Below are 26,395 nucleotides of genomic sequence, written 5' to 3' on the forward strand. Positions count from 1 at the left end.
TTCTGATTTTTTATTTATTGTTAACAAAATCTGGATTGATATATTTTATTTTCAAGTTTATGTTTTCTTGTATTATTATCGTGAATAGCTTTTAATATGTGTGTGGATGTATCACTGTGTGCATGTATCTATTATGTATGTATGTAATGTATGTATGTAGGTATGTATGTACATAAACTTAAGTATATATATATATATATATATATATTAATATATAATAATACACATATATATAATATATACACACACCCACAACACACCCACACATATAATATATATATTATATATATATATATATAGAATATGATAATATATATATATATATATATATATTATACACACAAACAAATATATATATATATATATATATATATATATATATTTGTCAGGTGTCCCAGATGAACCAACTTCACGGCAGGAGGTGCAGATGAGGCAGGTGCATCAAACTCTCTCATGCACCAAATGGCAATTGCTAAAATGCATTCGTGAAGTAAAATCATGTAGCAACACCGAATGGCGGTGCCCCAGCATGGCCACAGCTCGTGAGCTGAAACTAGATAAAATAAAATGAAATATATATATATGTGTGTGTGTGTGTGTGTGTGTGTGTGTGTTATATATTCCCTAGTGATATGATGATTTTCCGATCGATCCCCACAATCTTGCATGTTGAGCTTTTCGGACATATGGAAGGTTGCTTCACCTGTAGAGAATATGTGATTAAGGAAGTTATTTTCTTCGATTTTTGCAGGAGGGTAACAACAAATGTTTTTCGTTGCAGTTTGTCATTTACCTTAATTGCTGACAAGAATTGAATTTTATATGCATAACGCTTCAATGAATAGGTGGTGGCGGTAGCTGCAGTTGAGTGGAATCAGTACAGATGGACTCATATCGAGACCGTTGAAATGACTGACGGATGCTCTCAGTATCTTCTGATGTTCTTCGCTCTCCAGTCTTCGGTTTATGTAGCACCGTCTCCGTTACCATAAACTGCTTATGCCAGCTGTGTATCGTCTGACATGCCAGAGCTTGTTTTCCATATTTAGCTGTGTAATTTCTTTGAGCTTGAATATCCGAATTTCATTCGATAAACCAAGTCACATATTGTGCCTTTTCCTGTGGCGGAGTCATTATCTGAGACATTAAAACAACATCAATTGCGGTATAAGACAGGAGGAATTACAACCGTGTTTCGTGGTCTGCTACCACAACAGCTCCTTTATAGGATCCAGTTAGCTCAAGACATCATCAGGAGGAACCACGTCCGGTTTCGGCCCCTACTCCTCGACCGTTTTGACCTCGCACCTCCCCCCTTTCGGAGGTGTCTTCAGCTCTGGTGTTGGGTGCACGTCTTCTTTCTTCTGTTCCCTGGTCTATTCGGTGTAGCGTCAACGAGTGTCAGCCGGCGACTGACTGCATTGCCAAATAGTTTCCCTTTAAATACCTGCCCCAGACTCCAACAGGCAGCCCCAGCAAGTTGTCACGTGACACTGTCTCAACTTTAACTGACCAATGAAGGCGCGTAGTCTTAGCATTAATAAAACTATTAATACCGTTAAAAAGTTTCGTTTCCCCTTCCTCTTAGTTTTTCGTAATGAATTTTTGAAATTGTCAAAAGGTTTTGTGGACACCCTGTAAACTTCTGTTGCTTACATTTGTCGATTACTTTCGAAAATTTAGTTTGACCTTCAAGTAGATGATAAACTATTTCTGAAATTCTAAATGTTCACTCGAATGCAAGTGTTGCTTATCTTATGTACACGCAGCATCCCCTTAAAGAAACGCAAATGATAAATTTTCCGACAAACTAACAAACTTATTGAATGGAGTTGACAGGCAAGGACTACTGTTCATCTCATGGGATAATATATTTATCAGAAGCAAACACTGACTAATGTTTAATACACGAACGTGGGTGCAATTTATACGTTCAGGCGACATGAATACTCACTTCTAAATATGCGCTACTTGCGCATGCGTTCTTATTACCGTATGCACAAAGGTAAACGCCATTACAAAAGTCAAGAATATATTCATCTTGTCATCCTTTTATTAGTATGTATTTGTTCTTATGTTCTCCATCCAAGAACATATTATTAACACAGGCAAACCATTCTGTATGTAGACCTTTCAAACATTGATTTTCAGATTCTCGGGTATTATTGTTTGTTTTTATTTTATTTGTTTTGTGTTTTGTTTTTTTTTTCAAGGAAATGTTTAGCAAACATATTCTATTTGATGCAGGATTATAAACATTGATGCCAAGAATGCATTACATTTCGATCGATATAAGCCATTGGTTCGGTGAAAAGTGGACAGTAAGTGAATACGCAACGGCCACCGTTGTCATTTCTTGTAACACCACAATTTGCAATTACTTACCACGAATTGGGTTTAGACTCATTTGTCAAGCCGTAGACGTCACACGATCTGCGAGAAATAGCACTTAAATATAATTTAAGCTACAATCTCTATCTTTCAAAATGACAGCCAATTGTTTAAGCTTGTCGTAGCTATAATATGCGTGAAATTACGATACAGATGATAATGGGTGAAAGGCATTTCATAAAAGATATTTTATAAATTGTCTGCCAGGTCAGAATTCATTCGAAGCTAAACAACTGTAAAATCAACTACACCAAAAACAATACTTCCATATTACTCAGTAAACTCAAAAACAATTTAAAATCGGGCCTTAAATTAAATATCTAGAGCCCACATCATCCCGTGATATATACTTATATCCATGCCAGCAACATGGGAGGCGAATAACGAAACATATCTTCTATGTATGCTGGTATCCTAGATACATAATGCACAACTACGTGGTTTCAACACTGGATTTCTATTTGATCGAACATACAGGCATACACACATATACAAAGACACACACATATGGATATTTGCATATACGTATATATATACGTGTGTACGTGTGCATATATGCGTGCTTCTAAATGTACGCATAAAACGTACGTCCACAGAACCACATTTTTGCCGAGGCAGACTTGCCTTTCGTCCTTCAGGGTCGATAAAACGTTGCGCGATCGCCGGCGAGGCGACTTTCCGATGCCCGGTCGAGTAGGAGGGCGCCGCGGCGTGCATGGAAGCCACGGGCGCGAGCCCGGGTGAAACCGACCGCGGGTGCAGATCTCGGTGGTAGTAGCAAATATTCGAACTGTTGCAATTGAGGATTTTGGGTAACGTAATTAACTATCTTTCAGGATTTTAAATACAGTATACCCGTTCGGCAAAGTGCAAGGCATAAGTTTCAAACAATTTTCGAACAATTTTAACATTAATTTCTATCCAGTCATCCATCTACACACACACACACACACACACACACACACACACACGCACGCACGCACGCACACACACACACACACACACACACTGTTTACTCTCTTTTATTCTTTTACTTGTTTCAGTCATTTGACTGCGGCCATGCTGGAGCACGCCTTTAATCGAGCAACTCGACCCCGGGACTTATTCTTTTGTAAGCCCAGTACTTATTCTATCGGTCTCTTTTGCCGAACCGCTAAGTGACGGGGACGTAAACACACCAGCATCGGTTGTCAAGGAATGCTAGGGGGACAAACACAGACACACAAACACACACACATATATATACATATATATACACATATACGACAGGCTTCTTTCAGTTTCCGTCTACCAAATCCACTCACAAGGCATTGGTCGGCCCGGGGCTATAGCAGAAGTCACTTGCATAAGGTGCCACGCAGTGGGACTGAACCCGGAACCATGTGGTTGGTTAGCAAGCTACTTACCACACAGCCACGCCTGCGCCTATCTATCTATTTATTTATTATTCCTCTACGAGAATGTTGTTAGCGGCGACTTCGAAGTTTCAGCCAATTAAGACTTCGTCAGCAATGGCTTAGTTATTCGAAATTTCGAAGTCACTGTCAACAACACTTTTGTATAAGATTTAATCCGTGCTCTACAAAAAGTATAGAGTAACCCACCATACTATATTTTTTATATTTTATATCTTATCTAGTTTCAGCTCACGAGCTGTGGCCATGCTGGGGCACCGCCATTAATGTAAAATTGTTTTTATTATAACTGAAAATAAAATAAAACAAACACACAGACACACGCACACGCACACACACACACATCTTCATCTACTACTCCTACTACTTCATCTTCTTTTTCATCTTCACCTTCTTTTTCTCCTACTTCTACTTTTTCATTATTCTTCTTTCCCTTCTTCTTCTTCTTCTTCTTCTTCTTCTTCTTCTTCTATTACTACTACAACTACTTCTTCTTCTCTTTCTTCTTCTATTACTACTAATACTACTACTTATTATTATTCTTCTTCTTCTATTACTACTACTACTACCTCTTCTTCTTCTTCTATTACTACTACTACTTCTTCTTCTTCTTCTATTACTACTACTACTACTACTATTCTTCTTCTATTACTACTACTACTACTTCTTCTTGTTCTTCTTCTATTACTACTACTACTACTACTTCTTCTTCTTCTTCTTCTATTACTACTACTACTTCTTTTTCTTCTTCTATTACTACTAGTAGTCCATCATCTTCTCCTCCTTCTTCTTCTTCTTCTATTACTACTACTAGTCCATCATCTTCTTCTCCTCCTCCTTCTTCTTCTCGTCTCTATGATCGACAGCGTCATTCAAATAAGAGCAAAATATTTCAGTTATTTTATCAATTACTTTCCAGATTATATATGTGTTATTCATTGAATAACATTGTCATTTTCTCGTCACATTACCGTCTCTAATAAGCTAGCTTTTCAATGTTTACAGTACAAAGTATAACAACTCTTAGGTGACTAGTAGAAAATCTCGTGATTTAGTGGCAGTTTCAATAATCTATTAGGTATGGCTCTAATTGGTAAACCGTTATGTTTGGGCAACATCTACATTATTTTTTTTTAATATTCATATATGATGCTCTTTGCAGCCTTTTCGTTGTCTCAGTACATAGCTCACCACAACTGAAAATAAAAGCAGTCATTATATATATATATATAATATATATATATATATATATATATATATATATATAATATAATGAATATATATAATATATATATATATAATATATGTATTATGTATATGTACATATATATATATATATATATATATATATATATATATATATATTACATTATATATATCATATATATATATGCATAATATCTTATATATACTTTATATATATTTATTTTGATATATATATCGTGTGTGTATGTATATATAGATATTATATATATTATATATTATACTATATACATATTACATATATATATAAATATATACATATGTAATTATATATATATATATACATATATACATATTTGTACATATATATACATACGCATATTTATATATATATACACACATATATATAAATTATATATAGATATATATATACTTATATATGCAATATACATACACATACATATATACATATATATAAAACATGCAATATATATATATATAGATATATACATACATATTTAATACTTTATATATATATATATATACATATATATATATATTATATATATAATATACACATATATATATACATATATATATACTTATAATATAATATATATATATATTATATATATTATATATATATATATATATATATATATCACATGTTTAAATTTAGGCAGTCTTAGGTAATTTAGGTCTTTTGTTCTCAGTCAATATCTTTAATGAATATAACCTCTACACACACTTACACGTTGAATGATCTCCGACACATCTCATTGTTCTTAACTTGTCTCATTTAATTGGTAAGCACAATTTATTATTGAAGATTTTTAATACAGAGCTGAAGTCATACGGTCTTTCATATCCGACGACTTCAGGAAGTTTATTTTCATTGAATATTTAACATATACGAGTTATGTACATTGTTGACGCGTTCTAAAACGACGCTGCTTTTGTTTGATGTGACGAGCTCCTGAGTGATTCTCAGATAGCCGGAATGTTATGCAATTCTAACGTATTTAAGCAAAGATGAAAGATTTCAGATAAGTTATGAACTGACTCTGGTTACGATTCTTTACAGAAAAATTAAGGCCGTCTTCATATTTATCATGTTGTGGCTGAATGGTAAGAGGTTAGCTTCGCAACCACAACCGGATTTAATGCGACTGCGTGACACATGGTGTATGATTTCTTTCACTATAGACCCAGACTGACCACTGCCTTTAGAGTGGATTTTGTAGACGGAAACTGAAAGAAGCCCATCGTGTGTGTGCGTGTATATATATTTATATGTTTATATATAGAGAGAAAGAGAGGGGAGAGAGAGGGTAAGGACAAGCAAGTTAGGCTATTCGATATTCAAAAATATTCAATACATTTAATACAAATAATGTGCATATAAAAAGGTCCGACTTACACAGAATAGAAATGATATCAGGAATTAAAGGGGTTGAATAAGAGTTTTACGAATCCAGCAGCTGTTTCGTGGGGCTTGTTGGTCCAAAATAATGAGAGTTTATTGATTCCATCATTGGATAATACCACCCTCCGTCTTCAAGGAGGAAGTTTACATTTGAGCTGTTGACAGAAAGGAGATTAAAGTTGGAATGATTTTGTGGAGAATTAAGTGTATAAACAGGAGTTGGATTTAGATAGAGAATAGTGGGAGGAGAAAATAGATTTCAGGGTTAGAGGTTATAAATGAAGCTAATGATAGTAGTAGGGGTGGAAAGTCGATGCATTCAAGTGCATCGGTACAAGGAACAGATGCTTATATGCTTACAATGTATATCACCATTACCATCACGTGACCGACCAGTCCATCAGATGTAGTTACACATCGCTGGTCACAATGCGTTCGCATTGTTTTAGCCTTCGAATGACGCCACCCCGCTGGCTAAGCGAGCAGACCAACAGAAGAAAGAGTGGGAGAAAGAGTGGTGAAAGAGTACAGCAGTGATCACCACCCCCTGCCGGAGCCTCGTGGAGCTTTTTAGGTGTTTTCGCTCAATAAACACTCACAACGCCCGGTCTGGGAATCGAAACCGCGATCCTACGACCGCGATTCCGCTGCCCTAACCAGACCGGGCGTTGTGAGTGTTTATTGAGCGAAAACACCTAAAAAGCTCCACGAGGCTCCGGCAGGGGGTGGTGATCCCTGCTGTACTCTTTCACCACTCTTTCTCCCACTCTTTCTTCTGTTGGCCTGCTCGCTTAGCCAGCGGGGTGGCGTCATTCGAAGGCTAAAACAATGCGAACGCATTGTGACCAGCGATGTGTAACTACATCTGATGGACTGGTCGGTCACGTGATGGTAATGGTGATATACATTGTAAGCATATAAGCATCTGTTCCTTGTACCGATGCACTTGAATGCATCGACTTTCCACCCTACTACTATCATTAGCTTCATTTATAACCTCTAACCCTGAAATCTATTTTCTCCTCCCACTATTCTCTATCTAAATCCAACTCCTGTTTATACACTTAATTCTCCACAAAATCATTCCAACTTTAATCTCCTTTCTTATATATATATATAAATGTATATGCGTGTGTGTGTGGATATATACATGCATATATACATATATATATGTATATATATATATTAGAAAATGGAGCAAAAAACGCAATAGAGGACAATAAAGCATTTAGACAAATAGACGATACAAAGGTGGACAGGAGAAACAACAATTAGAGGAACAGGGGAAAAGAAGGACAGGTTATTCGTGGCCTTCTTTCTTCAGTCAAGTTACCAGATGTCATTACCGTTTCGGGCATTTACACTTGTGACATTTGGATCTAGTTGTCCCCCAAAGAAGTCTAAGCTAAGCGCATTAGATTTTTCGTTAGAAAGCTAACGAATGTGTAAGGCAACAAAGACAAGAAAAGGAGAACATGATGCACAATTACAAATACAACAAGAATATAACAACAGGTGTCTTTCGACTGAGAACGAATCAAATTGAGCTGGCGTGTATGAAGTGAAAGCCTAAAGGCAGGAACATAGTAGACGGATATAAGAAGTTTTGAGGTCAGCAGTCAGGTCATGAAAGAAAGATCATGGCTGGCCGGACACCGGTCACGTGGAAGAAAGAGAGATGCGTAGGGGCAGCGGGACTGAAGTATTAGAAAAAAAATCAAAGACGGAAAGGTACAGGTGCGATAAACGAGAAGGAAAAGTGGGAGTTAAAGAAAGAGAGGGCCAAGAAATGTGAGAGAGGGGGGCGAGAAAAAGAAAAGAGGAAGAAAGTTTAAATTTATATTTTCATATGCAACACACACTTATATACATATATGTATATGTATGTATACACGCACGCGCGTGCATAAATATGTGTGAACATATGATAATTGTATAAGTATGTAATAAAATACAGTGAGGGCGCGTGGCTTAGTGGTTAGGGCATTCGGCTCATGATCGTAAGGTTGTGAGTTCGATTCCCGGCGACGCGTTGTGTCCTGAGCAAGACACTTTATTTCACGTTGCTCCAGTCCACTCAGCTGGCAAAAATGAGTTGTACTTGTATTTCAAAGGGTCAGCCTTGTCACTCTCTGTGTCACGCTGATTATCCCCGAGAACTACGTTAAGGGTACACGTGTCTGTGGAATGCTCAGCCATTTGCACGTTAATTTCACGAGCAAGCTGTTCCGTTGATCGTATCAGCTGGGACCCTCGTCGTCGTAACCGGCGGAGTCTTTAATAAAATACAAGTACACATGCATAAACACATACACTCACAACAAACATACACGTATGCATACAAATATGTTGAAGAATATATATATATATATATATGTATATATATATATATATATGTATATATATATATATATATGTATGTGTGTGTGTGTGTGTGTGTGTTTGTGTATGTATGTATGGGTTTGAGCAAATGAATGCTCGAAACCTGAATTTATACCTATGTGTGTGTTTGTGTACGTTCATGTGTGTGAGTGTGCGTACACATATCTATGTTATATATAATAAATATTCATAATTTCTAACCGTTGTGAGTTTCTATTTCTCTGTCTATATAATCTTGTTTAAATGTCATACACGTTGACACGTTAATACTTTAACAGCAGTTTTATTTACTCTTACTGTTATATATTTACGAGTGTCAGCAATGATATTCGAATGAAAAAAAAAACACTGACAACATACTACAAAATATATGAAAATACATTACCATGAATCCTAATGATATTCGCTTGTCCCTTTTGGGGATTTTTTGTATAGAATTTACAGCGATAATTTGCTTCATTTCTCAATATCAACTTATGTATATATATATATATATATATGTAAGTAGGTTTGAAATATATCTGAGATAATGATATCTCACTTCGGTGTACTTATCACAGTGTTATTTGGTGCAATGAAGCGAAAGTGTTTTCGGCGAAATTATACAGGATGTACATTCGTTCAACTGCTGATTCTCGTCGTAAGAAATTTATTCGATTTTCAGCAAGCCTGTTTTTTTTTTCTAATTCTTTCTTTAATTCTGCTATATTACTGTGGTTTGGTTCGGTCATTTCTATTTACGGACTTTTCTTTATTTATGTATTTTTCTCTTTTAACTTGAATATTTTCGTGATACATATCATCCGGTGCACATCTTAGATTTTTGGCTACGTGAACAAGCACGTCAAAAATGTAATTCCCAAATCGCATTAATGTATGGCTATTGCATATAAAATATATAGGCAACGTCGAATAAATAATTGCGTTTCGTAAAGATGAATAGATGAGGAAAAGAAATAAGGTTTCGGGTAAAATCCTATGTTCGTAGAAATACACAAATGTTTAGGGAAAAGTTTGAAAGAGAAAAATTAAATTTAACAACAGTGAAACGTACATTCACGTTCGAATGTTACGCTTGCAAATGGAAGTAATCTACTCTTGCCCTCGGTTTTTATTCAATCGTGTTGACACTAGGCAGAGGTAACACATAACAGAAAGGGCGTAAGAAATTTTATTTATTAGTACCATAGATAAAGGCGGGGGTGCTGAAAAGTTCCTGGCTATGTGTAAAAGAAAATACGGAATGGTCAATTAATTATGATTTAATCCAACATATTCCCCTTCTCAGATTCACACACTTATTGCAGCGATCCTTCAGTTTTTCTAAGCTTTGTAAAAGAACTCGGAAGTTTGTACCTACAACAAGGCATTTCGTGATAACATTAAAGGCAGGAACTTTTCAGCACACACCTTATAAGAAATTTAACAGGGGTGAAATGTACGGTATGCTGGGAAGAAGGCGATTTCCTCGGTGCGACGCGTGGTCACCAAGTTCTGTATCGCCTGCTCCTCTGTCTTAAAAAGGACTTCTACTCTTCCGTATGCCTCGCTCTCGCAATGTGGCGGATATCCTGCAATATGACTTTCAAGGCCTTTTCCACCTGGTCGCGTGTAGCATTTTGAAGTTTTCTTGTCTTTGTATTCACGCACTTGTAGACAACAGTCCGTTCGGCTGTTGCTTCCAGCACGTCGCTTGGAGGCGCCAAATATGTCCTCCTTCCATTCATTTTCATATATTTTGCAGCCCTGATTAGTTTTTCTGTTTTGTTCTCCAGTGAGATGTTAACCAATAACTTATCTGCCGTGATATTTGCAAAGGTTTTTCCTCCCACCAGTTGCTTTCAATATCGCTTTGCGTGCGACTTCCGTGTAGTGAGGGAGATTTTACTCCTTCCTTCCTCCCGCTTTCTGTCTGCTTTTCATCTTCTTTCTTCTTTACTTGCCTCTTCACGTCCTCTTTTTTCTTTCTTTCTGCTGTCTACTGCCAATCGCGGTGGGGAGGACGGGGAAGTCCTCGTGCAAATTGCCGTACTACCTACCTTCCTCACTCCCAATTTTCGTAGCCGTCTTCAGTATTTACTTTCTTCGAAGCAAAGTTTCGAACAAATTTGAAAACAAAAAGGTTTCTATCACCTCCAAAATGGGGCTTTGCTTAATAAACGTCACCCCCGCCCCCAGAAGGGAGTGATGTTTGCAAAACCACTTAACCAGCAAAATACAATATAGAACCTTTTAAAACATGTGAATTAAACATAAACTTACAGCAGTCCAAAACCACACCTCCAGCTAGGCGATAATAATAATAATAATAATAATAATAATAATAATAATAATAACAATAATAATAATAATAATAAATAATGATAATAATAATAAATAATAATAATAATAATAATAATAATAATAATAATAAATAATAATAATAATAACAATAATAATAATAAAAAATAATGCTAATAATAATAATAAATAATGATAATAATAATAATGATAATAATAATAATAATAATAATAATAATAATAATAAAGAACGACAACAACAACAATAACAACAACAAACGAATTTACAAAATGCACCTGCATTTCCGATACTTCGAAAAAAATTCAAAGCCAAATGAAAACATCCATTTAATGTTGGAATTGTTTGTTTTACTACAAGTTACATTATAAACTCTTTTTATTAACTCATACATATATTTGAGCTGACATACGTAACGTTCGATTCGAGCATTGATTTTCAACAGCTTTTCAATAAAATTTTTGCAATAAAATTGTTTACATACAAGAAGTGCGCCAATTGCAGCATATTCAATATTCAGTGTTAAAACTAATACAATAGCCATACTTTTAGAAAACGCTTTAAAATGATACTTCAATTCTATTCAGTTTTCCCCATTTGGTGATAAAAATAAATAATGGAAGATCGGTTTTATATGGTTTGAATCGATAAACATTTAACAAATATTCATAAGAACGATTGTGTTGCTTATGTGGTGGAGAACACTTGCTTTAATCATAAAAAATGTCGCATTGTATAGCACATTATATAGTAGTAGTAGTAGTAGTAGTAGTAGTAGTAGCAAATTTTGCCACTAGAGCAGCAATTTTGGAGGAGGGGATGAGTCGATTGATCTGACCCCAGTACACAACTGATACGTAAATTATCGACCCCGAGGGGATGCAATGTAAAGTCGACCTCGGCGGAATTTGAACTCAGAACATAGCGACGGGTGAAATACCTATTCCATTACTACCCACAAGGGGCTAGACACAAAGAGGGCAAACAAGAACAGACAAACAGATTAAGTCTATTATATTGACCCCAGTGCGTAACTGGTACTTATTTAATCGACCCCGAAAGGTTGAAAGGCAAAGTCGACCTCGGCGGAATTTGAACTCAGTATGTAACCGCAGACGAAATACCACTAAGCATTTCGTCCGGCGTGCTAACGTTTCTACCAGCTCACCGCCTGAATAATAATAATAATAATAATGATAATAATAATAATAATAATAATAATAATAATAATAATAATAATAATAATAATAATAATAATAATAATAGAGCTACAGAAAATATTGTGTTCAATATCACAGATGTGCTTGTTAGTTGCTTGACGTTAGAAGCTGACGATATGTGCATCTCTGATCACGAGCAGAAGCAGCGGGAGATCATCATAGCCGTGTGTTGAGAAGAATTCTTTGGGGTTTGAATAATTCACTTCTGGAAACATGGGTGTTTTGTTCAACATGCTTAAACTACACTTATTCAGGGACCATTGGAGAATATTCTCACTGAACCTAACCTGCAAGGTCGTGTGCTGTTTATCTTGATATGAGATTGCTATGTCACGAACATGTCAATGTCTTTTATTTTTATGAACTTATCCAGCTGCCATATTTAGAAAAGCATCGACTCGAATTTCGTATTCTGTAATCCAGTGAAATAAGATTTCCATCTTCTTGGAAATCTTGTACTCTGTCTTAAAAACAATTATGTGTAGACCAATTTTCCTGGCAGAAAATTCAAATGTATGGAGATGTCATTGAGCTTATTCGATGGTATTTGATATAAGAGCTATATCATCAGCAAGATCTGTCTCTCATATAACAGTTGGTAGGCTTCGCTTATTTCTCTTTTGTGTCAATGTAAAGCCGAGATCTTGTTCATTATCAATTGCTTCCCTTATGGTATAGTCCAGAGCGAAAAGCAATTTGGATGATGCTTATTGTAAAGAGCAAGAAAGCTACATAAAGGAGAAGGTGGTACTCCTACATAACACCCATTTGAATCAAAAAGCTAAACTTGCGTGGAGTGTTATCAATGAAATAACTGGAAAAGGAAAACTGATCATGATAAGATATGAGCTGGAAGCCTTTGTGGAACGAGCATTTGGCAAAGTTACCAGGACAACCTCCCGTGGTAGCTGAAGGAAATATTGACAATGTATTTGACCCTCTGTCTATTAATGCTGATGACTTTATAATGCAGATAACGGTTCTTCCAGCTCGCCGCCTTGAGAAAAACAACTACAATTTCATCATCAACAACAACAAAATAATAATAATAATACTAATGGTAATAATAACAATAATAACAATACTAATAGCAAGAAGAAGAAGAAGAAGAAGAAGAAGAAGAAGAAGAAGAAGAAGAAGAAGAAGAAGAAGAAGAAGAAGAAGAAGAAGAAGAAGAAGAAGAAGAAGAAGAAGAAGAAGAAGAAGAAGAAGAAGAAGAAGAAGAAGAAGAAGAAAAGCTAAACAGAAAAGAAATTGACAAAGCAAAATCCCAACAATGGCTGAGAAGTTTAGGGACTCAAAGCAGACTGGAGAATTTTTAATTGCAGCACAACATCAAAGCTTTCCCACCAGAAATCACCAAAAAACACATAATGAAAAGAAATACAACTGCACAATATGTGGTAATAGAGAAGAAACAATAAATCATATTGTCTTTGGCTTCGAGGAGGGATATATATACAGACACGATAGAGTTGGAACCTATACACACTGGAGGCTATGTCAACATAGAAAATTATAGTTTTGAACGCGTAACCGTTTTAAAATCAGAAAACAGTTAAAATCCGTTTTATATACGCGTGTGTGTGTGTTACCCTTGCGTTTGATAGCTAGTGTTGGTTTGTTTACGTCCCAATAACTTGAGGGTGTCGGCAAGACAGACCATTAGCGTAAGTACCAAACTTTAAAAAAGTAAATACTAAAGACAATTTGTTTGACTTCACCTTTGTTTGACTTCACCTTTCAAATTGATGCAATAAGTGAAAATAAAAGATGAAAGCTATATATCGCCATACATTCTCACATCTACTTATATAAAACTAGCAGTATCGCCCGGCGTTGCTCGGGTTTGTAAGGGAAATAACTATATAAGCATTTTTAGAGATGTAAAGTATAATAGCCATCTCAATATGGCTAACCACAAAGGCGGGTGTTACTGTAGCTTTTTACGTTCTGAGATTTAATAATACATTTTTAGAGAGTTACTTACCTTATATAATAGCAAAAAAATGCATTAAAAATGGGAAAAAATCACGACTATAAGATACCCGCTTTTGGTTACACTGCACCGCAAAATCTGGGAGTATTTAGGAATCTAAATTGTAGGAGACAGACACACAACTTCACTTTTATATATAAAGATATGCTGTACTAGATGCAATGAAACCCTGCTCAATATATTCGACGATAACAGACAATGCATTGCCCAAGAAACAGTCTTATTACAGTGAATGATAGGAAACAGCAAACTAATAAAATAATATGTAAAATTTTGTTATTGTATGATGTACTTCTTGTCTTGAACAAAATGAAGAAATCAAATTAACCGAGACACTAATTCGAAGTGATATTGACAATTTAAATAGCAATGTATAAAGAAAAATCAGAGATGTCATAAGGAAGGAAAAAAATCGTATAAATGCATGTGTATATCCTTGCGCATTGACATGTATGTATATACACGTGTGTTGGTGAGAGAGCAAGAGAAAGAGAGAGAGAATGAGTAAGTCTTTGTATTCACAGCTGCATACACACACGTATACATAGACATATGTATACATACACACACATATAAATATATATATATATATATATATATATTATACATAAACAAGCGAGTGTTTATAGGCATGTGTATTTTTAACAATGTTCACGAAATCTATATTTACAAGCCTTTCGAGAATAACTCGTTTATTGGCAGTAAATTTTAAATTCGCCAAAACAACTGACCGTAAATTTATACTAAAACCAAGGAAAGATATTTTTATGTATGTGTATAAGTGTTCATGTATGTATAAGTATTTATGTACATGTATGTATACATTTATAATCACAAGTATACTAACGTACATTAACACACATACAAATTCCTATGTATGTATGTATTTATATATATATATATATATATATATATACATAGGCAACCTGATATGTGTATACATACATATATCAGAAGATAGATTTTCTGAGCTTAAAAATTATAAACTATATAAAAAAAAACTTCAAAAATCAGAATGACACCGTTTGAAAGATAGTTTCTGTATTGCGTAAGCGCTTTAACTGCTTACAGTTCTTTAAACACACGCGTTATGGGATTACACACGCACACACACAGTCACATACACACAAGCACACACACACACACACACACACACACACATACACATACATAGATACATGCATATATACATAGATACACATATATGTATGGATGGATGTATCTTTGTATGTATTTTTATGTATGTAGTTATGCATGTATATCTGTATGTAGGTATGTATTCAATATAATTTAACTGCTTATGATTCAGTCCTACACTATTTTAGAGGTTTCACAGCCAGTTATAATTCAGATACGTTTCATAAAACCAGATATAACCTCGCTTTACGGGTAACCCCAAGCAATGATTACTGTGTGTTATGTGATTAAACCTAAGTACGTGCTCGGACTGTTGGTACCAAATGTGAACGAAATTTTAGGTAAGATTTCTGACAAAATTGTATATTCAACAAAAGAGAAATTCGTTACGTGAAAAGTTCTTTGAATCAGTTGTGTATAGTTGCTTATATTTTGATGTACGTGTCTTAGTTTTCGAGTTATCATGCTAGAATTTAGCTTATCTGTTTTAATGAAAACTTTGAAAAATATAACCACAACATGTATTTTGCTTCATATATATTCAGATATATACATGTACTCTCTCGTCGCTGACACGTGACGAAAGTGAATCTATCTTTCTGCCCACTACCTCCGTAAAGAAAAAATGTCCTTATATTGTCTCCTTCCTGAGCTCGACTTCCTAACGTTCATAATAATTTTTATATCGTCTTGGCTCACCGTTTGTTTTACTGTTTTGTTCTCACTGTCCTATTCTTGTTACCACTTTCACTTTCCGCAAAAAATTCCAAATTTTATTTAATTTGCTTTGCGGGAAGGACTGTTTCAACGAAGTCGCGTATTGTCCTTGCTTCGTAACGCGGAGTAGATGAAACAGGGACAACTGAAGAAGGGGAATATTCTTTATGTTGCATGTCTCGTTTCTCTGTTTTTGCTTTTATGTTTTCGTTTCTCGTTGTGTTCCACCGTCTTTTGATGTTCAACGTGTCTTTTGATATATACATATATATGTAGGTATGTAGATATATGTATGTATGCATATATTATATATATTATATATATATATATATATATATATATATAAAGATAGAGACGGAAAATAGATTACACGGAGAGAAGTTTATCTCTCACAATGGTCGTTTCGACACATCCTTCATCCATCCATCGCGGGTGGGAAAATGTACGATTTGTGTATTTACGGTCGATGACGCTAGGTAGCCACAAACAGAGAACGTCTTTTATTGATTAACTATTAAGAACATGCACAAACCTTAAACTAACTTATGTCTGTCACTCTGAAATCACTATATATATGTGTATATATATATGTGTGTATGTGTGTGTGTGTGTGTGTGTATTTGTTTGTATGTATATATGTACGTAATGTAATATGAAGTTATTAGTATCAATGAAATTATCGAATTATCGCATTTTGAGAAAATTAAAATGTGGTTTGATATAACTTTATTTTAATTATTTTATTGATTAAGATATCATGAAACATTTAAATATTCAGCTTCAATAATTAACTATTCCTCTCTAAAATGAATAATGTATAGAATTATAAATGTTTTGGGGGCTTTTTGGTCTTTTTAGGGTGGGAGGTCTCTTGGCAACCCTAAGGCTAACTATTCAATAGCAGAAAACTTCTAGCCAATCAGATTAGTCCATTATTTTTCATGTCCATCTCGTCTAGAATGTATGATTAGCTGGCAGTTTTAATATTGCAATTTTATTGACGCAGTGCTTATAGAATAACCAGATACTCCATCTTATTAAAGAGAATTTAGAGCCTATTCAAAGAAAGATAGTTGTATTAAACTGACGCTTTTGCGTTTCTTTGACATTATCTAAAAGCGAAAAATTTCATTTGTACGTCTGGCGGGCTGTTTTGTTTAAAAACGGAGGTAAATTGTCTCTCCGTCTGTTTAGCGAGACGTCTGACATTTTTACTGCAAAAACTATTGAATATTTGAATTGGCCTTCGGTCCCCGTCAAATACATTTAAATTTCTGCGTGTTATTCAATTTCGTTAACAAAAATGTTGTGGTAGCATATTTTAAAGAACAGTGTGGGTGTGTGATAAGAAGTCTACTTCCTAAACGCATGGTTCCGGGTTCAGTTCCACTGCATGGCACTTAGGGTCTATAGCTTCGGATCGACCAAAATCTTACGAGTAGATTCGGTAGACGGAAACTGAAAGATTCCCATCGCATATATCTATGCATATATGTGTATGTCTATGTGTGTGTGTGTCTTTGTATCTGTGTTACTCCCCCACTACCACTTTAAAATCAATGTTAGTATGTTTATGTCCCTGGGACTTAGCGGTTCGTCAAAAGATCATGATAGAATAAGTACCAGACTGCAAAATAATAATTACTGGATTTGATTCGTTTCATTAAAATTTTTGGAGGAGGTGCCTTAGCATGACCGCAGTTTCATGACTGAGACAAGTAAATGGTATACATACATACATACATACATATATATATATATATATATATATATATATATATATATATATATATATATATATACATATATAAGTAATGTTCCTTCCTGAGTCATATAGACTCATAGGGCTGGTTTCCATGGCGTAGATATTCCCCACCTGAACAGGACGCCAGTCCGTCGCAGGATAACTCATTTTAATCCCAGCTGAGTGGACTAGAGCAACATGAAATGAAGTGTTTTGTACAAGAAAACAACGTGGTGCCCGGTCCAGGATCGAAACCACAATCTTACGATCATGAGTCCAACACCCTAACCACTAGGTCACGTACCTCCTCTCGATATGTGCCTCTGTGTTTGTGATTCTCCCCAATCACCGCTTGACAACCGACGGTGGCATGTTTATGTCTCTGTAACTTAATGGTTCAGCAAAAGAGAACGACAAAATAAGTACTAGGCTTCAAAAAATAATAAGTCCTGTGGTCGATATATTCGATTAAAATACTTCAAGGCGGGGCCTCAGCACGACCGCAGTCAAAATGACTGAAACATATAAAAGATATATACATGTATCTATGTATGTGTATGCATGTATATATATATATATATATATATATATATATATATATATATATATATATACAGGCATGGCTGCCTAAAGGGACTCACTCACATTGCCACCAAGTCGTTCCAGATTCAGTCGCAGTGTGTGGCACGTTGGGGAATGTGTCATTGATCATAGTCCCTTGCATACCAAAAAATTGTGAGTAAAAATTGATTGACGGAAATTGTGAGGATGTCCTTCTTGTATATGTGTGTTTGTGTCTCTTTGTGTTTGCGTCTGACGCCTACGGTCGCTTGACAAGCGGTGTTGTTTTGTTTATGTCTCTGTAATCTCGCAGATCGGCAAAATAAAGGAAATAAGAACCAGGTTCTTAAAAATAAAAGTCCTGTGTCGATATAACTTTGTAATATCGGTAAACATATCCCTATCTTCATTTTGCCAAATATACAGTGTACTTGTTGCAGGCATTTTTTTTTTTTTTTGTGAAAGGGTTTGTGTAAGTGTGCCTAAAGCCAGCTGGAGACGATGATCTCCTGGGGCTTAAAGCTACAGTAACACCCACCCTTAGTGGTTAACCATATTGAGATGGCTAGTATACTTTATGTTGTCGAGCGGTTACTGTTTACATCTCGTTCAGAGATTTATTATTGCTTGCAGACAGTTTTTCGAAATCAGTGACGGAAGTTACTAGAAAAACCCATAAGTATTTGCAAACCGGTCTTCCTTTCATCGTAAACCGGTGATTACCGTACGTTGACAAGAGGCAAATTACCTCGAAACTGCAGTTCGTGCGTATCGCTTAGGTTTGCGAGAGAGGGATGACCTCCCTTTGCAAATACCATAAGGGCACAGAAAGTATGCCTAAAGCCAGCTGGAGACGATGATCTCCTGGGACTAAAAGCTACAGTAACACCCACCCTTAGTGGTTAGCCATATTGAGATGGCTAGTATACTTTACGGTTTGAAGGAAGTTAAACGGTTATATAGTTCTTTTGGCGGCGAGCTGGCAGAAACGTTAGCACGTCGGGCGAAATGCTTAGCGGTATTTCGTCTGCCGTTACGTTGTGAGTTCAAATTCCGCCGAGGTCGACTTTACCTTTCATCCTTTCGGGGTCGATAAATTAAGTACTAGTTACGCACTGGGGTCGATGTAATCGACTTAATACCTATGTCTGTCCTTGTTTGTCCCTTCTATGTTTAGTCCCTTGTGGGTAATAAAGAAATGGGTTATATAGTTCTTTCATAATGGAGTTTTCCTTTATCCCATCGTAAAACGCAGCGCTGCATTTTTTCTTATATAAGATTGGTTTCTAAGAGGTTTAAGAGTTAAAATATTCAAGTAAATCATCTCTTCCACTTTATACTTTTGTTGTCGAATAGCCAAGAATGAAACGTAATGTCAAATCTATTAGGATTTCACTTAAGAACGGAGGTGTTAAGCAAATACTAAGTTATTCGTTTCTTTTCATTCGAGCCCCAGCAATTTGCCTTCTTCATGGAGAACCCCCAAAGATCTTATACACTCCGCATTTATCACACAAATATTGTTGAGTATCAAAGTACCATGTCTGATTATCTTCGATATTTTAATAATTCTATAATATTGTACAGATTAGCTTGATTGTAGAAAGCGGTGCTTAAAGCAAGATACAGAGATTTATGGTTGCTCTTGTTAATTGAATGTAATTCATATTAAATAACTGAAGAACAGTACGGAGGTTTTGAAAGCAAAATATTTTGAAATTGTTTATTTCGCTCGTATAACCGAATTCCATACTTTGAGCTTCGAAATTTTAAAGGCTATTGTGTAGAGGGTAATAAGGAAATTTTTCGTCGATTGCATTTCCCTACAAATAAGATAAGCATATCTATTTTTGGTATGAAACCATAGATTTCAGAGGGAACAGGGTTAGGAGTTTAAATTTACACCGATACCTGGTTATTCCTTTATTTTACCGATCATAAAAGACTGAAAAACAAACGTGGCTTTCTCTGGACTGTACCTAAACACCGCAAATCATTTCTGTTCAATATTCTAACGATTAATCCAGATAACATTTTTAATCAAAATTATTCTCTAGAATTAAACTATGAGTAATTTTACTTAGTCAATCGTTTAGATAGTCACACCTGTTAATGTATAATCACTCAGTATCTTTATATACATTAGTCATCTATGTCTTGGACGGAACTGTTAAGTAAATAAATAACTATTGTGGTCTAAAACTACCGCAATATCTCAGTAAAGCGTATCTGTTGAACCACATGTTTCTTTGTTTTAGATTTGGGAATTGACACCATAGCATTTCTTATTCAGAATTTAACATTACATTAAATAAGAAACTTATTTTCCCCCAGGAAACTAGTGCAGACTACAACCGCCTCTACTTAACTATACAAAGACAAGCACCGACTAACTCAAGCAAATTGAAAACGTTTATTGTATCATTGCAATCAGCACACAGAAAATGAAGACAACTGTGATATTTCTTCTCCTACGTGATTTGTTTATAGGAAAATAACTGGTGTCATGTAACTAATTGTAGATCAGATTTATTGCTTATTTTGGTTTAGTGTCCAAAAATAACGACCTATCTCTAACACACACACACCACACACACGCACACACACATGTGCACATGTGCATATACATACAGGGGTTGGACAAAATAATGGGAACACCTTAAAATTTCAAATAAATTAATTTTAATATGGGTTAGGTCCGACTATGGCACTAATTACAGCTTGAATTCTACGAGGTATGGACTCGTAAAAAGTTTGAATTTTTGTCCATTCTTCAACTAAAACAGCCTCCAGTTCTTGTAGTGATGATGGTGGAGGATATCGACTCCTTACTTGTTTTTCTAAAATGCACCAAAAATGTTCAATAATATTGAGATCTGGGGACTGTGGTGGCCAAATAAAATATTTAACTTCATTAAAATATTCCTCGTGCCATTCAGTAACAACTTTAGCTGTGTGAATTGGTGCATTATCATCCTGAAAGAGTGTGTTTCCTTATGGAAACAGTTCTGCAACCATAGGAGGAATTTGATCATATAAAATGCTTAAGTAGTCTTGACTATTAATTCTGCCATGAAGGGAAACCATTGGGCTGGCGGATTTCGAAGATATAGCCCCGCAAATCATCACAGATCATCCTCGTGTTTAACAGTTGGAAGAAGGCAGTCGTCTGGATCAAATGCTTCTTTTGGCTGTCTGCATGCATAGACTCGAAAATAAGGTAAAGGTTGACTGACTCGTCCGAGAAAATAACATTTTCCCATTGTTATAGGGACCCATTCTATAGGTTTTTACTCCACTGTAAATGCTTTGCAACGTTTGTTTTTCAAAATAGTGGTTTTCTGATCGTAGACCCCGTGAAATCCGGCTTTCTGCAGCTCCCGGCAAACAGTTTTTGTGGAAACTGGGAAACGTTTAAGCTCTGCAGTAATTTTGAGAACTGTACGTTTGTGATTTTTTTCTAACAATTCGCGTAAGAATCCGACGGTTCCTATCAGAAAGTTTTGGTTTTCTTGCAGAGTTTTGTTTCGACGACGAGGTTTTTATTTCTGTCATTACTTTCGAAACAGTACTTCTTGATACACCAAACATTTCGGCTGTTTTCGTTACGCTAGCGCCTGCCATACGAGCAAATAGATCTATCATTTTAATGAATTTTAATTACCTTTTTTTGATGATATCTGAAAAGAAACAGAAATTTTTGCAAAACATATTAAGCAACACTAATAATAAATCAAAAAAATAAAAATAAACAAGCTTTTGACAGTTTTCTAGATATTTCAAAATTATGATGTTATGACACTGGGTATTTCCATTATTTTCTCCAACCCCTGTATATATATAAAAAATATAATTATAACAAAGGGCGCTGAAGGGACACCGCCTGTACGCTAGAGTCGACGTCAAACGTTTAACACAAGGATGCATGCGAGGAAATTAGTGTTATTCACGACTACCAGTTGCTTTAAGAACTTTCTTTCGTGGAACTGAATAAAAGAATCATATTAAAAGGTATACGTATGCCCTTCACTGGTTAACGTAATATATACACAGTAATCACGCGCCATATTGCGATTCACTTACCACGTTTATTGTTTAAACTTACGTCGCTTCCTCGTGATGTTTTGCATTTATAATAAAACAAATATATACAAATTATAAAAATAATTTTTAAAAATTTACAGTATAGGCGCAGGAGTAGCTGTGTGGTAAGTAGCTTGCTTACCAACCATATGGTTCCGGGTTCATTCTCACTGCGTGGCACCTTGGGCTAGTGCCTTCTACTATAGCCTCGGGCCGACCAAATTCTTGTGAGTGGATTTGGTCGAAGAAAAGTGAAAGAAGCTCGTCGTATATATGCATGTATGAATATATATATATATATATATATAATATATATATATATATGTGTGTGTGGTGTGTGTGTGTGTGTGTGTGTATGTGTTCCCCCAACATCGCTTGATAACCGATGCTGGTGTGTTTACGTCCCCGCAACTTAGCGGTTCGGCAAAAGAGACCGATAGAATAAGTACAAGGCTTCCAACGAATAAGTCCTGGAGTCGATTTGCTCGAATAAAGGCGGTGCTCTAGTATGGCCGCAGTCAAATTACTGAAACAAGTAAAAGAGTAAAAGAGTTCAGTACTTCCTAGATTTTCACCTATGGCGGGTGTTTTGGAACATAACAGTCACGATAGTCGAGGGATTACTGTATATGTAAATATATAAATTCCTCGCCATTTTAAAAGCCCGAAGCGATTCTCTTCCCTTTAGTAGCAGTATCAGTAAACCACTAGAGTATATAGGTCACAAGAAATAATGAGATAGCGACTGGGCAATAAATAATATTTTAATGCCAACTTTAAACTGAAGTGTTACTTTCGAACTGACCTCATAAAAAAAAAGAAAAAAGAAACAGAAAAAAATAAACAAGAGAACATACGTTTTATTTAAATTTTTAGTAATATTTTTTCGTGTATTTTTTTGTCTTCATTTTACCTTTCTGAAAAGGACTACGAAATTAAAAGAAATATATTTAATTCACAAGCATGAACTGTCATGGGCTTAAGTACCGTCACGTGACGACTATTTTGGTAATGATTCATATACGAGACGTGATTTAGGAGCACCATTTTGACTCACAAAGTATTTTGCCGCTGTCCAATTATTCGTATAGGTTGTCCTGATTATTGATTGATGATCAAGACAGTAGGTTATGTATAAAATAGTAAATCTCTGTGGTTAATGATTAACATATACTATCAACTTAACATAGTTAAGCAGTAGTTAAATTACAGTTCACAAATTTAATATATCAAAAAAAGGATAAAATGTGGAGGCGCAATGGCCAAGTGGTCAAGGCAGCGGACTCGCGGACGGAGGATAGCGGTTTCGATTCCCAGACCGGGCATTGTGTGTGTTTATTGAGCGAAAAACACCTAAAAGCTCCACGAGGCTCAGGCAGGAGGGTGGGTGGCGACTCCTGTTGTACTCTTTCGCCCCAACTTTCTCTCACTCTTTCTTCCTGTTTCTTGAGTAACGCTGCGATGGACTGGCGTCCCGTCCAGCTGGAGGGGGGGACACATACGCCATAGAAACCGGGCCCATGAGCCTGGCAAGGCTTGAAAAGGACGCATATATAAAAAAATAAGGATAAAATATCCAGTTAGAAACAGGCATTATTACGACTGAATGATAACGAGTAAGGGGATTAGTCCAGAAGATATATCAGCCCCACTCAAGAACTTTATGAGTAGTGATCCACATTAGGGTGCGAATTGCAGGTAAGGCACTTCATGAAACAACAAACCATTATTAGAAACACCGATTTAAATTGCAAATAAGGGCATTCTTTTCACTGTGAAAATGGGTCAATACTGTTGCACAACAAATATTTGTTTCCAAATTTGACACAATCGGAGAAGGGGCTGAGTCGATTAGACCGATCCTCGGTGATCAAACTGGTACTTATCTTATCGACCGCGAAAGGATGGAAAGCAAAGTCTACCCCGAAGGCATTTCAACTCAGATCGTTAAGACGGATGAACTACTGTTAAGCATTTTCCACAATGTACTAAATGCACAACAAATATAGCATATACAAACACATACACAAACACACACATATATATACAGACAAATGCATATACGTGTATTTGTGTATGTATACTCTAGCACCGCAATTTTTCAAATTTTTGATCCAGGGCACCTTGACTGCTCTGAAAGATTTACGGCACAATCTTATATACGTGTGAATGTTTGTGTCCGTGTGCGTGTGCGTGAACAAATGTGGATATATACCTTTACATGTACATAGATATACAAGTAATACACACACAGATAAACACACATGTATAGAAAGATAAATATATATGCGTATATATATATATATATATATATATATATATATGCGAATGCTCACATACAGACATACATACATACACACACACACACACACACACACACACACACACACACACAACACACACACACATATATATATGGAGAAAATTCACACAAAAACGAAAACAGGTGGTGTAAGACAACAAACAGATGTATTAGTATAATACATCTGTTTGTTGTCTACACCACCTTTTATGTTTTTGTTTTCATTTCTCATTGTGTTCAACGTTTTTTTTTTTTTTTTGGATGTCCTATACCCATATATGCATGTATATATACATACATATGTAGGTATGGACATATATGTATGTAAATATGCATATATTTATATATTACTAGCAGTATCGCCCGGCGTTGCTCGGGTTTGTAAGGGAAATAACTATATAAGCATTTTTAGAGATGTAAAGTATAATAGCCATCTCAATATGGCTAACCACAAAGGTGGGGTGTTACTGTAGCTTTTTACGTTCTGAGATTTAATAATAAATTTTTAGAGAGTTACTTCCCTTATATATGCCAAAAATGCATTAAAAATGGGAAAAATTGATGGTAATTTTTTTTTTAATCGTAGACTCATCGTAGACGCGCGCTAATACCCAGAAGGGCTCGATATGAATCACGACTATAAGATACCCGGTTTTGGTTAAACTGCATCGCAAAATGTGGGAGTAGTTAGGAATCTAAATCGTAGGAGACAGACAGTACACAACCTCACTTTTATATATAAAGATTATATGATCGAACGCCACGCATCCTTTTCCAAGTAAGTTTTATCTTATAAAATATGTAATCTGTTATCTGATTAATGTATATATTATCACGGAGATCAGGCCGGTTTAGACAATGTCCCTTTGTCCTAGCATAGTGCTATCCAGTTCAGTTCGTCTATACTATTTCTATTAATCATTTCAAATGTCATTTCAATTAACATGAAAAATATTTGTTTTTATGAAAGTAGAGTAGTATGGCTTTCATAATGCATAAATTATTACAAAATGAAATAAATGAGAAATATAAAATGAAGTCGATAATTTGTACTTTTACCTTGTTTTTCAGTGTTTTAAGGCTAGGACACTCTTTTTTTTTTTCATGTAATATTGAGAGGTATAGTCGTATGATCAGACTCTACATAGTACTGAGTGGAGGCGCAATGGCCCAGTGGTTAGGGCAGCGGACTCGCGGTCATAGGATCGCGGTTTCGATTCCCAGACCGGGCGTTGTGAGTGTTTATTGAGCGAAAACACCTAAAAGCTCCACGAGGCCCCGGCAGGGATGGTGGTGATCCCTGTTGTACTCTTTCACCACAACTTTCTCTCACTCTTACTTCCTGTTTCTGATGTACCTGTATTTCAAGGGGCCGGCATTGTCACTCTCTGTGTCACGCTGAATATCCCCGAGAACTACGTTAAGGGTACACGTGTCTGTGGAGTGCTCAGCCACTTACACGTTAATTTCACGAGCAGGCTGTTCCGTTGATCGGATCAACCGGAACCTTCATCGT

General features: G+C 35.7%; 1 long non-coding RNA gene across 1 annotated transcript in view; it reads right to left on the reverse strand.

Annotated features, from left to right (window-relative positions):
- LOC118765540 overlaps nt 1–26,395 on the reverse strand; it is a 40,588-nt gene that overhangs the window by 9,665 nt on the left and 4,528 nt on the right. Inside the window, exons 4-5 of the long non-coding RNA XR_005001403.1 lie at nt 3,067–3,181; nt 1,285–1,286 (exon numbers count right to left, since the gene is read on the reverse strand). This is a non-coding gene — a long non-coding RNA (uncharacterized LOC118765540). The remainder of the gene's footprint in view (nt 1–1,284; nt 1,287–3,066; nt 3,182–26,395) is intronic.

Source organism: Octopus sinensis, linkage group LG12, assembly GCF_006345805.1.
Source record: "Octopus sinensis linkage group LG12, ASM634580v1, whole genome shotgun sequence".
Lineage (NCBI taxonomy): Eukaryota > Metazoa > Mollusca > Cephalopoda > Octopoda > Octopodidae > Octopus > Octopus sinensis.